Source organism: Dryobates pubescens, chromosome Z, assembly GCF_014839835.1.
Source record: "Dryobates pubescens isolate bDryPub1 chromosome Z, bDryPub1.pri, whole genome shotgun sequence".
Lineage (NCBI taxonomy): Eukaryota > Metazoa > Chordata > Aves > Piciformes > Picidae > Dryobates > Dryobates pubescens.
The window spans coordinates 89,461,715-89,479,244 of NC_071657.1; the positions used below are offsets into that span (position 1 = coordinate 89,461,715).

The 17,530-nt window shown below is 41.0% G+C and overlaps 1 protein-coding gene across 2 annotated transcripts in view; it reads left to right on the forward strand.

Annotated features, from left to right (window-relative positions):
- The window catches only part of RAI14 (retinoic acid induced 14), a 99,785-nt gene that overhangs the window by 19,606 nt on the left and 62,649 nt on the right, over positions 1 to 17,530 (forward strand). The window lies entirely within an intron of this gene.

Here is a 17,530-nt window from a genome sequence, read left to right on the forward strand (position 1 = left end):
ACAGTAGTGCTGTTTTGTATTGTTTGGGTTTTGAGAAGTAACAATACAACTAGCAAACATAATCTGAAACTCAAGCTAAATTCACTGCTCTACAGCTGTCTGAGGAGTCTCATTCCCCTGATATGCTGTATGTCTGTATCTTAGATGAAAGAGCTAACCGTCCAGACACTTGCATTGACTTGATGGAAGCCAGGGTGTTCTAACAACTTTGCACATAATGTGGTTATCAATGTATATGCATGTCTGACATACCTGTTCTGCTCTGTCCACAGGTGCATACCTCTTTCCTTTTATCTTTGCTTCTTTACTATGCATGGTGGAACCCTCTTAGGAATCTTGGAAACTTTTGTAACCTGTCTGCTTATCTAGAGGCTGAAACAGTATCCTTTGAAGTCAGAAGAAAGACTTCAGTGTGCTTGACTGAACTTTGAATCAAGAACCCAAACTAAAATGCTGGCTCCACAGGACTGTATGGCTGGGTTCCAGTAAGGCATGGATTTTCCCTCAGTTTAGCATAGAAACACATGAGGCTATTGAGGATCTTCAGACAGGCAGACTATGCAACGGTAGCTTCTTTTTAGGGTATAGAGTGTGTCGGTTTCTCTTGTGTGTGTGTGTCCTGGGTTTTTTTGTTTGTTTGTTTTTTTGCTTTAGGAGGGTGCTTATGATATGATGTGATTCTGGTCAATAGGAGCAATGGCAGTTCCTCAGTGTCGTTGAACTTTTGATGACTATTTCAGATCGATGATTGATATGCGTCTAGGATGTCTAAGTGAAATGCGCCACAGGTAAACTCGGGGATCTTCCAGGAAGTAACCAAGAATGTGAGGTTATAGAGCGTTATTCAGTGCACTGCTTCTGAGCAGCTTTATTGCACATCTCAGTGGCAGACAGATTGCTGGATTTAGAGAGGAGAGGAAGCTGCATTGTGTGCAAGCACTTTATGAATCAATAGAAAAAAGTATGTGGTAGGTCACTGAGGAGAAGCTAGTGCACTGCCAGATTTGTGACTTTGGTTGTTTTGCCTTTGTTGGCTTCTTGTCAACATGCATAAAATGGGGAAAAACATCATGTGGGAATGCAATCAGATTCAAAGTTATAAATCTGCATACAACCCTTTAAATGGTAGATGAGGGGGTTTGATGAAGACAATGATTTATGAATCCAGGTACAGAAGCTATTTAATCTGTATATGTGTACTTGACTTGGAAGTTTATTCTTAAAAGATCTTCGTGTCATAGAATTGTTGGAAGGGGCCTTCAAAGTCATCCAGTCCAAACTCTCTACAATGATCTGATACATTTTCAGTTAGATGAGCTTGCTCAGAGCCCCATCTAACTTGACCTTGAATGTTTCCAGGTCCACCTCTTTCCTGTGCTGAGGACCTCAGTACTGGACACACTGCACCAGGTGGGGATCCCACCAGAGTAGAGTGGAGGGGCAGAATTGCCTCCCTCAGCTGGTGGGCACACTTTGTCTCATGACTGTCATAGTGTGGTGGTTTGAAAGGAAAGGCTCTGCTTTCCCTCCCCCACTGAGAAAGAGACCACGGCTAAACCCAGTCGGAGAAATGAGATTATATTTTACAAGGAAACAGATTCTGTGTAACACAACAAATACAGGTATTTTACAATATATACAGGAATATACAGCAAATGAACTCAACCAGAAACCAGACCCCCCACAGAGGGGGCTTCCCCCTGTGCCCCCTTCAACCCCCTACCTCCCTTCTCCCCCAAAAGAGGTAGAAGAAGAGACGAGGACAGTTAACAGGGCAGGAAAGGAATAAAGGCCTTGCACAGGAGTTAGTATCTTATCTTAGTTGGCCAGAATCCCAGAAGCAGATCCAGCCGAGAGGGACAGCGAAGGAAGGAAGACTGAGAGAAAGTTCCCAACTCCCCTGGGTCCAATCTCTCCTCCCACAATCCTACCAATGAAATTCGTTTAGAAAACCAAAATATTTTACAAACATTTAGCCAGTGTGCCCCTTCCTTAAAGGCACAGCGTCAAACGGCCACACATAGTATCATCGTATCAGTCAGGGTTGGAAGGGAACACAAGGATCATCTAGTTCCACCCCCCCCTGCCATGGGCAGCGACACCCTACACTAGATCAGGCTGGCCAGAGCCTCATCCAGCCTGGGCTTAAACACCTCCAGGGACAGTGCCCCAACCACCTCCCTGGACAACCCATTCCAGGGCTTCACCACTCTCATGGTGAAGAACTTCCTCCTCACCACCAGCCTGAATCTCCCCACCTCCAGCTTCATTCCATTCCCCCTAGTCCTATCACTACCTGATATCCTGAGAAGTCCCTCCCCAGCCTTCTTGTAGGCCCCCTTCAGATACTGGAAGCCCACAATTAGGTCACCTCAGAACCTTCTCCAGACTGAACAGCCCCAGCTCCTTCAGTCTGTCCTCATAGGAGAGGTGCTCCAGCCCTCTGATCATCCTCGTGGCCCTTCTCTGGACACATTCCAGCACATAATAGGGGCTCCAGAACTGGATGCAGTACTGTAGGTGGGGTCTCACCAGAGCTGAGTAGAGGGGGAGAATCACCTCCCTTGATCTGCTGGCCACACTTCTCTTGATGCAGCCCAGGATCTGATTGGCTTTGTGGGCTGCAAGTGCACAGTGAGAGCTCATGTTGAGCGTCTCGTCCACCAGCACCCCCAAGTCTCTCTCCTCAGGGCTGCTTTCCAGCCAGTCCCTGCCCAGCCTGGATTTGTGCCTGGGATTACCTCGACCCAGATGCAGGACCCTGCACTTGGTCTTGTTGAACCTCATGAGGTTGGCTTGTGCCCACCTCTCCAGTCTGTTCAGGTCCCTCTGGATGGCATCCCTTCCCTCCAGTGTGTCTGCTGCACCACACAGTCATTGTGTCATTGTGTTACGCAGCAGATGTGCAACTTTGCAGTTGGAATAGGTGTTGCAAACAGGACTATGCTGAAGTGAAACGCTGCACTCCAAGAAGCTGCCTCAGGCTTTGTGTTGGGCAGGAGTTTTTTTCTTGTAGTGAATACCAGTGCTTAATGCATATGTTATTTGCTTGTAAACTTGCTCATGGTGTTTTGGTTTTGTTGTTGCTAATGAAGGTTTCTTGTTCACAAGCCAGGTCTCGCTTCAGCTAGTTTGCAATGCTGGTTATTTAGTGTGTTGTGCTCTCAAGAGGAAGGTTGTGTTATCCATGTATTTGTGAGGACCAACTCAGATTAATGTCAGCAAAAAAATTCTTGAAAATTTCCTCTTGTGCTGCACTTCAGCTGTCTCTGTTTACTCAGATGATGGTAAGATGTATGAGGCCAGATGAAGACTGGACTTTTTTATGTTTGTTTGAGAGTACTATTGCTTTCCTTAGATGATCATTTGAGGGAGAAAGTAATTTTTTGTATTCATATTGCGTGCTAAACTCTGTGATACAATGAATGGGATGTGGCAAACACCAACACTGTGTGGGAGAAGCTACAGTTATGCTTCTTCAGGCCTGTTGGAAGAGTGACCATCAGTTTCTGTTAGTTGACTACGACTTTGGGGTAATGTATGATACGTTTTTTATCTCATTTCTAATTGTGGATGCTTGCATGGTCATTACACAGCAGGTAGTAAGCATCAAACTTCCTTTGGAGGAACAGTGGGCTAAGCTCTGGCCATAGAAGTTTGCTTCCAGGCTTTCCTCATTCACTATGTCATTGCACAGTTTGGGGCAAATAAGCAACTATAGCTGCTGTTAACAGCCTGTAAAATTATAGTATCTACTTTGTAGCTGTGTGGTGTTGTTGAGAGGGAAGGTACCAATTCCAATATGAGATTTTCTGGTATGAAATGGAAGAATATTAAGTATTCTTCACGGACTTGGAATGGAAATTTAGTAAGTTAACATGTAGCTGGAATGTACTTGGCTTTTTTTTTAACTGTTTTTCTTCTGACACATAAGACTGTAATTGTTCTTCCATGGTGTATTTTCCCCCAGTCCCTCCAAGACAGTTTCCATGCCTGTAATTTGAATTTATAATCTGGTGTTTTGGTCTTGGGTTTTTTTTAATGTGTGTGATGTTTTGTTGTTGTTTAGTTTATTTTTTATTTCTCTTTCATTTTTTTTTTCCTATATGTCCTGATATTTTTAAGGGTAAGTCACTTTATATTCTGTTCTTAAGATGCTAAGTTGTGTGTTTCTTACAATGGTGACTTGGGTTGTATCTGTCTACAAGGTAACAGAAAAAAGCCTACTATGTAGAAATTACAGACAATATTACTTAATGATAGATTTCTTCCTGTTCATCTGCAATAGCAACTCTTGCACCCATTCTCCTCTTCCATCTCGTGGATAAGTCTCACAGGTTTAATTGTAATTTTCTTAGACATATATTTCTATTTTTAACACTAATAATGTTTCTAGTTTTAACTCTAATGTTCTTTTTTTTGGGTGTTCCTTGTTGTTTTTGGTGGTGGGGTGTGTTTCTTTGGGGGGGGGGAGGAACAAAGGGTGGAAGGGGATTGGGATTTGTTTGTTTTTTCCACCATTGGTCTCTACATTACTTAGGCAGTGCTTAGTAGCTTCAGTTTTATGAATGTAGAACTTTTTCTGATTCCCTGTACATAGAACAAACACAATTCCAGAGGCGTGATTTTTAAATAGGGAAACCATAGATTGCCCTGATGATAGTCTGCTCCAGTGATCTTTTCTGAAAAGCAGAAAACTATGTGCCTGGTGAAAAGATGTGCAGGACTTTGTAGGACCAGATTCTTTATACTTTAATAGCTCAGTTGTTTTCAGTATGATTACTCCCAGTTTTTGTCAATGCATGATCATAGTCTGACCTGGAATAACATGCCTTTTCCTCTTCTGTTTTCTTGTGCATATGATTTTGGATCAATGCAGCTGAAATGCTTCTTCTTTTTGAGTCTGTTTGAGTAATCCATAGTATTAAGCAAACCAAGTAGGAAAGAATGTGGTCTTGCTATATGCCATGATTGTAATGACCCCCTCTTTGAAATAAATCAGTTGTTTGTCACAAGACTCATGTCTGCATAAGCACATAGCATTGCTCCAGACAGGAAATGCCCTAGTCTGTTGACCTTGTCTCCCAGGGAAAAACAAAGCTCTCGTTTTAATTAAAACAAACCCAAAAAAAACCCAACTTGTCTTGGTGGAAGAAAAAGGTAATAATATGCATAACCTTCCCCCCCCCATGATTTATGAATGTGCAATCTGATATTTAAATTGCTTAAAAAACTTTTTTTTAATGCAGCTGAAAAGAATGAGGTCAGATGTATTTTCTTAGGGCTATATTACACTCCACAAGGGTGAACAGGAAATGGTTTAAAGGAATGCCAAGAAACCCCTATTCCCTAACCAATTCCCTTGTCTTCTTTTAACCAGCTTTATTTCACACTCCATGCTTCTACTGCTGCAAGCATTTCTGCTTTGAGAATAGGGGAAGGTTTCAATGTGCTCTTAAGTTACATCATCCAAGTTACTTTGTCTGCAGTTTAAAGAAGAAAACTGACTGGATTTTAAATAGAAGTATGTGCAGACTAGGTATGTGGAAAACAAAATCTTGCTATATGCATCTCTAATCTGTTAGAAGTGGTGGGAGTGCTACCTTATTAACACTAGAAATGGTGACAGTTTAGTACGACAAGAATATTCATCGCCGTTTCCAATCCTTACCACTGTTTTCAGGAATTTGCTATTTGAATTTCTGCAGTACAATCATAATTTATTCACTTTATTCCATGAATTTTAATTTTTCTGTTTCTAGTGAGGTTTTTCTTCACAGCAGCCATTTTTTTCTCTTCCAAGTCTCCTGATGCAGTCTAGAAATCTGAAAAAAAAACCACCAAAACCCCACAGCAACAACAAAACACCCCCCCCCCCCAACATAAATACTGCTAAATCCATGCCCTTACAAACTATTAAAAACAAATGAAAACTAACAACCCTCTCTCCCCCATTTCTTTGAAGTGTTTCTATACACTGAAATATTTAAAACTATGTTTATATCTCCCTGCTGGTTTTACTGGTCATCTTGAATATCCAGGTAAGAAGCACAAAGGCGTATCTCCTTGTTAAAAAATAAGAGAAGTTTGGAAGTACCTTGCCAAGTATTACAGCATGATCTTGAACTTCATGTTATTCATAGGTGAAACAATTCCCTTTATCTGAGGCTTTTAACTGAGGCAATGAACACTTTCTTAACACCTGGCTTCTTGTCTAAAAGCTCTTTTCATACCGAATGTGACTGTTAGTAGTGGTGGACGTGATAATTGTACCTGTTGGCTGGTTAATAGGACAAATCTTGCAATTATTTGCTGTGCTTGCCAGAGCAACCATGCAAGGCTAAACCAAAAATACACAATTCCTATACAGCGTGTGTGTGATGTGAATTCTTTTTTTTGATAGTCTCGCCTCTTCATGAGTCATTTCAAACACATACACATAAGTGTAAGTTCCAAAACTAACCAACTGCTTATCTTAAAATATCCTTAAATAGTCACATTAGATGTAATCCTGTGCTCCTTCAAACTTAGGTATGAGCCCAAGATGTCTAAAGTATGACAAAGCTAGATAAGCTGACTAGTAGTTTTGGTGTACTTTCAGGAGTTAAAACTGACTAATGTTTGACTTCAGTCTTACTCAGAAGATGCTGTTGTAATTTCTGTAGCTTTTGAACTCTGTGATCTAGCTTTCCAGAATTCAGCTGGAATGCCTCGCTGGCTGCTTAGCTTAGATGATCTCTTCTAACAGTGTCTACATAAGTTGGAAATATTTGCACAACAGTAATTATTAAAGAGGATGAGGAGCTCTGGTTATGAAATCCAACACCTATAGCAATAATTAACACTGAAAGGTTGGGGGAAGGCGTTGTAGTATGCTAAGAATATACAATTAGAACTCAGTGCCTACTACATGACATCAAAACCTTGTTTGTTGAATACTGTAACTCATTAGGCATGTGGGCAGGACCTTATAATGAAATTAGAGGGTCTTCTGCGCTCTGACATTCACAATTCTGGACTTAATTTGTTTTCCATCCAATTAATCCTTATCAAATGTGTGATTTGTTGCCACTTTGGTTTGTAAGGGGAGACTCGAATTTAATAGAACTTCTGCTATTACACCCCTTCCTCTTCCTGCACTGCCATTCAGTTTTCTGTTTGTTCCTGGACTGTTTTGGCAGGGAACTCCATTAAAAAAGGAAACAGCCTACCGTTTTTTCTTTGTACAGCAGGACTACTCTGACAAAGTCAGCTTGAGACCTTAGGTGGATCTTTAACACTGCTTGCCTCCTGCAGAGGTGGGAACATCACTTCATGCTCTCTTTGTTGGAGGAGTATTGGGACATTTGAGATTGTTTGTTTTGCTTCCAACCAAGAGCTTCTCTGCAGTGGTAGACAAACAAACAACAACAAAAAAGAAAGAAAAGAAAATCTGTCTATTGAAGTCTGAGTTCTATTTTAAACAGAAAAATAGGAGCTTGCACTGACATGAATCATCCATGTTTTGTTTCTTGTTTTCTCTTTAGCTGATAGTGGGTGGAGTTCCAAAGAATTTCAAGCTAAAGTAACTTCAGAAGACTAACTTGGGGGAGAGTTACCATCAGCCTGGACCTCCATTGTCTTATGGCAGCTTTGAGGATTTTTTTTTGGCATTTATTCATGTGGCTTTTTCACGCAGTCCTTGAGGCATTGTGCTTACCAATAGATCTTAGTTGCTGTTATTGCTATAATGAAAAGCATCATTGCTAAGCTCTGCCGTCTTCCTTCTTTCCGTATCCCTTTGATTTCCCCCCACAAGCTTGTTATGTATCTGTACTGCAGAAAGCTAGTACTGGGTCAGGATCTTGCTGTGCTTACTGGTGTTAATTTTATTCTCTTTTCTTGCCTTTAGAGTTTGGGGGGTTCTTGTCTTAACAAAAAATAATTCTTAAATGAAAGTTCTTTTCTCATAAAGTACCAAATGCAGTTGGTCATACCTAAGAGACACCACATTTGTTTGTGTAGCTGTGGGTAAACAGAATTTGTGCTATGCAGACTTGCTGAAAATAAAAAAAAGTCGGATCACCCAAGCTGATGAAAGACACACATTATCTGTTTCTGGCAAGAGTTATAGTGCATCTAATTAGGCCAACTTTAGAACACAGCATTTCATGAGCAAAGTTAATTACGATGTTCTTAGTCTTTGTTACAAGAAAGCCTAGTGGTGGGGAAAATCAGCAGTTGATGTTAATTCACATTCTCTTATTTAGTGCTTAACTGTCCCAGTCTTTTAGTGTAAGCTTGCCAGACCTGCCATGCACTACAGTTGTTGGGGAAAACATTTCTGTCTGATGAGAATGACAGAGGATCTTATTTCCACTAGTGGAAAACAATGTGGTTAACTCTGTAGTGTTCATGCAGTTCTCCATCTACAGTAACCCAATAGAGAGAGTGTTTTAAAGGGACTTAGTCTATTATTTATGTATGCAAGGTGATGGTATGGAATTGGTGCAGTTGGTGTTAAGAGGCCCAAACAGAATCCTGTTTACCTTTGTTTTTTGCCTTGATGCCCTGAACTAAACCTTCTTTCTTAGTAAAAAGTCTACCTGATTTGTATTGCAAACGTGGCTACGTAGTCTGTAAAAGCTGTAGGAAAATAAAGTGACCCTTTCATGAAACATCATGTGAGCATTTTGTGATGTTTCTTGGGACTGTTTAGTTTTAGATTTCTTAGATTTCCTAAGGTCCTTTGTGAGCAGCAGAACTATTGAAGCCTAGCTTCTTTGCATGGTGGTTTTGAATTCCCCTTCCACTTCATCATGGTACCTGTGGTTTTCCTACTCTGGCCTTCAGTATCTGCCCTTTCAGCTCTTTCTCTGACATGTATAGAAGCAGCTATCACCTGTGTCCCACATGTGCCTGCCAGGCATCAAGCAGTGTCTGCCGGGGCTGTTCGAAGCTGCTGAAGTGGGTAGTGCAGTTAGTTATTTGGCATTTTACAGATCAAATAAAACAGCAAAGCTTGTGCTGCAGCCTTTGGTGAAAGCACTCCGTCATTCTTGTTGACATAATCACTGTTTTTTGTGAAACTTGCCGGAGCTTATTTGTCTTGGAGACTGCATACTAGCTCTCAGTAATTGTGGAGTAGGTGTACTGATATAGAATGATTGCATAAACATCTTGGTAGATCAGGAAGGGAACAGAACTCTCCAAACCAAGTTAAAAGTTACTTCCAAAGAAATAACTCTGGAACAAGAACAGGACCCTCAAACCTCTATTGCTGAGTTTGCTAAAACTAGCCTTACCAAGGGCAGCGTGTTTCTCTACACTTGGTGGTGAATACCAGTAGTGCTAACAGAAAGCTACCAGCTGGGATCAGTTTTTAAAGCTGACCATTTATATTCAAGAATAGGGATAGGGTTTCTGCCTGTGTTAAGCAAACATCTAGAGACCCCCAGTTCCTCTGTAAAATAGATGGAGCTCTGAAAGTCATTTTGAATTGAACTTGTTTAATAAAGCAACTTAATATGGCTGTTCTAGAGTCTGTCTTCATTTCAGCAAGCATCTGGCTACAGTTGCAATTTAAGAATAAGCAAGGGTAGATTGGCTTTTGTTTTTTTCTACTGCTTTATGTCATGGTACCATGACTGAGGCCCTGAAATGTTAGGATAATATGAACTCTAATATGCATCTTAACTACAGAATTTCTTGTAAAATAAATAGTTCTCAAACTTTTGCTACAATGCACATTTTTTTTCTACCTGATGTCGTAGACGTTAATGGGCATAACTTGTGCCGATAGAGTACAGTCATGTTCTGTCACTGTCATTGTTTTGAGAACTTAGATGGTACCTCATACATCCTGTTTCTTGCTTCTTTTACACCATTGTTGCAGACAAGAAATGGAAGAGTTAGAATAGGGTGTTTGGTCGTTATTATGATCCTCTTTTGGTGTATGAGGTAAAATTTCATGCTTCACCATTTGGATGACTTTTAAAGTCTGCAGTTGCAAGTGTCTTATGTATGCATCAGTCTAGGTGCCTTCCAGGGATGCTGTCTGACTGATGTCTAGTCTGTCTGAGCTGCTGTCTTTCCAACTTGTCAGAGCAGCAGAGGTTTTATGGGTATAATATATTGAGATGCCTTGTCTCAGGAGACTCTGTCTAAAGACAGGCAGTGATTAAAGAGCTTATATGCAAAATGTGCATGTTCTGTGTGGTAGATGCAGGAGCTTTTCCTGTCTTATCTGAACAAGATTCTGTACTCTAGTTAACAGTCAAGATGTGCTACTCTATTTGGAACACAAACCCTGTGAGGAGAGATTGGGGGAGCTGGGGTTGCTTAGCCTGGAGAGGAGGAGACTCAGGGGGGACCTTATTGCTCTCTACAACTACCTGAAGGGAGGTTGTAGACAGGCGGATGTTGGTCTGTTCTCCCAGGCAGCCAGCACCAGAACAAGAGGACACAGTCTCAGGCTGCACCAGGGGAGGTTTAGGTTAGCTGTTAGGAAGAAGTTCTATACAGAGAGAGTGATTGCCCATTGGAATGGGCTGCCTGGGGAGGTGGTGGAGTCATCATCATTGGAGGTGTTCAGGAGGAGACTTGATGGGGTGCTTGGTGCCATGGGTTAGTTGTTTAGGTGGTGTTGGATTGGTTGATGGGTTGGACACGATGATCTTGAAGGTCTCTTCCAACCTGGTTTATTGTTATTATTATTAGCAAGTCTATTAGACAAATAGAAGTGAGGGATGAACAAATTCTGTAACACAAATTCTGTGGAATGGCCTGGCCTTTGTAGTCTTGTTCCCTTTCCCTGGCTTCCGACCCATCTTCTGAAAAGACCAGCAAGCAAGATGCTCCACTGCAGGGTGTTGACATTGATATTACAGAGATGTAGTGACTTTCATAGTCTTTCTCTCTTAAGCAAACATATGAATCTAAGTGTCAAAAAAAAAAAAAAAAGGAAAAGAGAAAAGACTGCTTGGAGAAGACAAACAAAACCAGTTTGTGGGACTAGGTGCAAAGAGATCTTTTGCTCTTCTTTAAGAAGTGTTGGGACATGTAGCAAAATGCATCAAACCACAGTCTACATAGCTTTGAAGAACTTACGCGTAGTTGTGATACCATCTCATTTGAGGTGTTACTGTTTCTACTTGCGGTGTTTCAATAGTGCAGGGGGTTTTTTTTGTGGGAGCCTGGGATGCTCTCTGGAATGATACAGAGCACATGATTGCTCATTGAGTCATCTGTGGCAGTACAATGGCTGTAGCAGAAAAGTATGCTCTGAGGCAAATTTTGACAACTTGCATTCAGTGGTGAAAACAGGACTTTGCGATGTTAACTTTTGCAAAACACAAGCAATCAGTGACCTCTTAAATACCTGAAGCAGGACATCGAGAAGATCTTACTCTGCAGAGCTCTTTTTCCTTCATTACAGGAAAGCTGCATTGTGTTTGCAAGAAGAAGCTCTGGTTCCCATTTTAATCTGAAATACGAACTTTGCTTTACAATCCTGACCCATAACAGAGCTACTCCAAAACCATGTGTTTTTTTTTCTCCACCAAAGCAGCATGTGTTGAATTATAATGGTCAGTCCTGCAATGCAGACATCCTAATTTTCAACAGGCATGAACTTCTGCAAGGAGGTGAAAGTTTGGGGGGAAGGGAAGGCTAACTCAGAAAATAGGAATGGAAATATGCTCCTTTCCCAACCTTATGCTATTAGAACATTCTCACTAAAAGAAATTAAAACCTGAAAGAATTCTAGAATGATTTTTATCTCAGGAAGAACTCAATGCTTCTTTTGGAATGTGAATCATGAATTGAAAGCCATCTTATGTTTTTGCACAACTTCACTCTATGTAGATGGGGCTGGGGGGAAAATACCCCTTTGTCTAAGGGTTAAAAATAGGTCTGTAATTTTTTTATAATAAGCAAAGATAACTGACTGTCTTGTTTAGCTGTTTTAGGGGAAGGGGAGCCTTCTGTAATCAGTACTTTCCATTGAAAGCATTAAAATTCTTCACAGCTTTTAAAGCATGTTTGCAACTTTGGTACATGTATTTGCCCTGGTTACTTTTGGCTCCTGCTCTGTGTTGCTCACTATTCATCTGGCACCCTTCCAAGCAGAAGCTGAACCTTTTGTCTAGTAGGTATGAAGTTCCTGCTGGGGCAATCTAGTTGCAGTGCAGTAATTGAGCAGGCTAAGAGGTAGCCGCTGTAGTACTAAAAGTAATTCTGCCAAAACTTAAGGGTGGAGAGTTTGAGGGAGAAGTTGGGTGTGAATAAAGAGCTTAAATTGTGGTAATGGATTGACTATTGCAGAATAGAATCTAGAAACATCTACATGACTTCCCTGAAGAACAGGGAGCTTTTTGAAAAGCACATCCATCTCAATGAATAATGCTGGAATAATTCTATGTGTCATTAGAGCAGTAGAGATGGCGTGTATCACTCCTTGTACATCCTCAGGCAGTCTTAGGAAGCAGGAGGCTGTTATGAATAATAACATAATTGAGAACTCGTCTCTGTTGAAAAGATCTCAAAGTCCTGTTTGGCAATGCTGTATGGAATTAAAGCAAGGCAGTGGAGTGGTCTTTTCTTACAGCCTGATTTATGGAGGAATTAACTTCTGACAGAATTTAATGGTAAGGATTGCTTTTTCTTAAGAAAAAAAATGCAGACACCTCATGATCTGTGAGCAGGTGAGCTGCACAGATGCAGTAAGAAAAACTAGAATTAGTGTTTGTTTCTGTTCAGCAGAAGTGCTGAAATAGGAGGAAATTGTAAAATCAATGCAGGGAATTCTAAACAAATGATGCTTTCCTTGTCCTTACCAGCCTGTAGCTTCTGTTGACCTTGTTACTCTAGCTTATTGATCATTCCTGGGATGTACAGGGATGCATATGCCTTAATACTGGTTGAAATTTGTGCTCAGTGTCCCTGTAGCAGTTTCAAAATACATGTGGAAGTGTGTGCTTTTTATGTTTTCTGTAGTCATGAAGTGACTGTGAAGTGGATCTTTTGGGAAAAAGTTAATCTTTTTATCTTTTTGAACTCAACCTGTGGCTGACCCGACTGTATGGAAGCTTAGCTCTTGGGAGCTGAGATCCAAGATGGTGTTGAGAGGGTGCCACAACTTGTTGAGCACTGACTCCTCCCAGAACTGGGTGGAATGGCTGGCACACCAGAATGCTGAGCTGCCATTTCTTGAGTTCTCTACAGGCTGGAGAGCTGGGCAGAGGGCAACCTCGGGAAGTCCTACACCTGAAGAATAACCCCATACACCAGTACAGGTTAGGGGTTGATCTACTGGTAGTCCTGGTGGACAATGAGTTAACTGTGAGCCAAGAAGGCCACTGGTTTCCTGGAGTGCACCAGCAGGCTGCCCAGAGAGGTTGTGGAATCTCTTTCACTGAAGCCTTTCAAAACCAACTTAGACATATTCTTGTGCAACCTGATCTAGGTGAACTTGCTTTAGTAGGTGGTTTAGACTAGATGATTCCCAGGGGTCCTTTCCAACCTCTACCATTCTGTGATTTTGTGAGTACAGTTAAATACAGATAATACAGCTAAGTCTAGCTGATTGTGGAAAATGTCACCATGATAACATGCTCTGTCTTCTCACATAAGCAGTTAAGGAAACTGAAATGCTTTGACCGTGCAAATCAGTTATAACTGTACTCTTTGAATGAGTTCTTTGCCTTCCCTCCCCTTCTTTCCACCCTCCCCCCACCCCCAGCTGTTGGTGTAAGAAATGTCCTTTTGTGCTGTCTTCAGGAAGAGAACAAAAGTATTCTTGAATATTGTGCATCATCATAGATGTGTTGAGCTCCTTTTTCATAGCTCTTTTCAGTTCTCATGTGACTGTTTAGTGCAGGGGCCTATAGGGTATTTATTGGATATAAATGATTTCAGGTTTAGTTTAGAAGGAGCAATTTCAACATGTTCTATTATTTTAAAAGCAAGTGTGGACATTTGTTTCAACATGTGTTCCTAACAGAGACTATATTAAACCAATGAACTGTTTGGTGTGTTTTCTACATTTACTGGGGACAAAGCCTACTTAGGTAAGTGTTTTCAGTATGATACATACTTGTTATCTGTACAATCCCTAATAAAAACAAAACAAAACAAAACAATCCCCTCCCTGAAAAAAACCCAACCCAAACGTCTATGGCGCCATGGTGTTAGTACTCCTGTATGTATTAGAATCTGGACACAATTATCTTCCCTGTCATGTTGAAATTCTAGCAATGCAGGGAAGGTAGTTCAAGTGCTAGCTATTTTGATTGTTGTTTTTTTCCTCTGTTTTTGTGTTCTCCTCAAGCACATAGGAATTAACTTACTGTATCCAACAGAGAGATACATTTTGGTAAAATACATCTTGTGAGTTCTGCCAGAGCTGTCTGGAGTGGTCTCCAAGGTAACCAGGCTTTTCCTGGCGTAACTCAATAGCTCTGTCTAAAATAAGTGCTGGTAGTGGCTGCCTCGTTCCAGTAGCAAGAGTCACATCATTTTTTGTTAGGCACAAGTAATTAGTGCTCTGCTTATTGCCCAGTGTTTTATTCAGAGTTCATCCATATGAGACAGGCTCTGTGACCTCTCTGAAAGGGTTTAGAGTTCATTCCCAAGCTCCCAGGGTCATAAGAGATCACATGTTGAAGCATGCTCAACTCATGGAGTTGAGAATAAATCATTCTGTGCTTGCCTCCCAAGTCATACCTTCTTCAGCCAACTAAAACCCAAAATTGACTCATACTGGTAGGAAGTGGTTATGCAGACAGTGAAATACATAAATGAAACCTGAAGTCTTGTATTATTATTTCTTCTTTTGTCAGGCTGAAAACAAAATTCTTCCTAAACATACTATGTTCTGATGGCTTTAAAATAATTGTAAAGTCATACCACAAGTATTTCATTTTTCTAGGCCTACTGACATGCATTGATATATTTTATTGTCCATTTATTTGTCTTTTGAAAACACCGTATGGAACATACACAACACGGTGTGTTCATTTGGACTTTACACTGAAATTCTGTCATTTCTGTTTGCAAAATATGATGTTACTTAACACAGCAGTGCCATGACTGGTTGTAGTACTTGTGGCAACTCAGAGCATAGGTAGTGTGTCAGGATGTATGGAGTCTGTTGATAAAGCTTAGTTGGACTGGCTGTCATCCACTTTCCACTTCACTTTTCCTGTTTGACATTAAGCGTTTGGAAAAGTTTTTGGATAGGCACAGAAATAAAAAAATGACTCATTTGAAAATAAAACAAAGCTAAGGAAGTGGCTAGCTACCCATGAAGCTCAATATAAACTTTAAATTTATTTCCAAATAATGTAATATTATCTAAATGTTTTTTTCATTTGCCAAAATGTTTGCTGCTTTCATTAAAAAAACACTAACAAACCCCCACAACTCCTCCCCTCCCCAGGCAAACCTGAATTGGGATGGTGGAATTCTCCTCCCTTTCATGTATACCTGATATTGATGCTTTGCTTTTATTTCTGCTGTGAAAAGCTAGAGCATAAAAAGGCTCCCAGCTCTCTTTCACATGCTGTGGAGCCTGCAGGTAACCTTCCAGCAATCTTGAAGCCTTGGCCCAGTGTTTGATGTCTTGTGTCATTGACAGCTTTGCTCTAAAAGAATGTGGCATTGAAGGTGGCCGTCCTGTAGTAAGCATAACAGCCTCATTTTACAAAGGGGAGAATAGTAGAACCAGTTCGGTGGCTGGGCAGGCATTCAGCAAGCAGCCCGAGGCAACTAGTTGTGTCAGGGACTGAGTACAAAGCCTTGGACAGCTGCAGCACAGGAGGTTTAATTTATAGTGATGTTACAGTATGCATGCCAAGACTTTCCTCACTCCTAAGGAAACATTTTCCAATGCATAATCATTCAGCTTTGCAGAGTTCTTTGGAGATGCTGAAGAGCAGTCTGGTTCTTTTTCTCAAGTGGGTAGGGATGTTCTGTGGTGAGATTATGGAGGTCTTGTCTGTTCACACTTCTCTGTAATTTCAGCAGTCACTACAGTATATCACCCCCATATTTTAATAGCAGTGTCTTCTCTGTAACCTTTTCTAGAAAAGTAACAGGAGTTAGTTTTGTCAGTGTCTTCTCATTCAAAGAGCATACCAAGCCAAAAATCTAGAGAAGAGAAGAGAAGAGAAGAGAAGAGAAGAGAAGAGAAGAGAAGAGAAGAGAAGAGAAGAGAAGAGAAGAGAAGAGAAGAGAAGAGAAGAGAAGAGAAGAGACCGGGTTGAAAAAGATCTTTGAGTCCAACCTATCACCCAACACCGTCTCATCAACTAAACCTTGGCACCAAGTGCCCCATCCAGTCTCTTTTTAAACACTTCCAGTGATGGTGACTCCACCACCTCCCTGGGCAGCCCATTCTAATGGCAAATGACTCTTTCTGTGAAGAATTTCTTCCTAACATCCAGCCTAAACCTCTCCTGGTGCAGCTTGAGACTGTGTCCTCTTGTTCTGTTGGTGGTTGCCTGGGAGAAGATTTCTCAGTGGTAATTGCAGGGCTGTTCTGAAATACTATGTAGAGTTGTTTGTTGTTTTGTTGTTTTTTCCCCCCTGTTTCTTTTCAACCTTTTGCTTTGTTTGTTTGTTTGTAAGTGCAGTGACAAATGAACTGTGGCCAGTCAGCAGAGGGAAATGATTGTCCTGCTCTGCTCTACTGTGTTAAAATCCCACCTGAAGCATTGTGTCTATCTCTAGAGTCATCAGCACAAGAGAAACATGGACCTGCTTGATTAGGTCACAGAATGATCAGGGAGCTCTCTCCCATCATAGGGCCATCTTCCCTATGAAGACAGGCTGAGACAGTTGAAGTTTTTAGCCTAAGAGAAGGCTTCAGGAAGACCTTATAGCAGCCTCCCAGTTCTTAAAGGGACCCTGCAGGAAAGATGAAGAAGGACTCCTTATCAGGGAGTGTAATGACAGAATGAAGGGCAGCAGTTTTAAACAGAAGGAGGCTAGGTTTAGATTAGATACTAAGAAGAAATTATTTGCTTTAAGAGTGGTGGAACATTGGAACAAGTTACCCAGGGAAGTTGTTCATGCTCTCTCCTTAGAAGTGTTTAAGGCCAGGTTGGATGAGGCTTTGAGCAATATGGTCTAGTGAAATATGTTCCTGTTCATGACAGGGGAGGTGGAACTAGATGACTGTTAAAGTCTATTCCAACTCAAACTGTGCTATGATTCTATGGTTCATACAAAAAAACCCCAAACAACAAATGAACAAAAAGCCCCAAACGACAAAAACCTTAAATACTTGTTTTGGTAGCATGCAGGCCAAGTCCTTGAGAGCTTTTTTCCAAATCCATATTTAAGTACATAAACAAGATATTTAACTTTCAAAATGGTTAAACAAATATTTCCATAGTGAGATGTGCATGGTATAAATTATACATAATGTTAGAGAGGATAGCCCACTGAAGTTGTATCCTTGCACAGTAATGTTCTCAGCCTCTGTCAGAGTGACTGTTCTACCCATCCTTAGGTTTTTATTCAAACCCTGAATTAAAGCATAACTGTA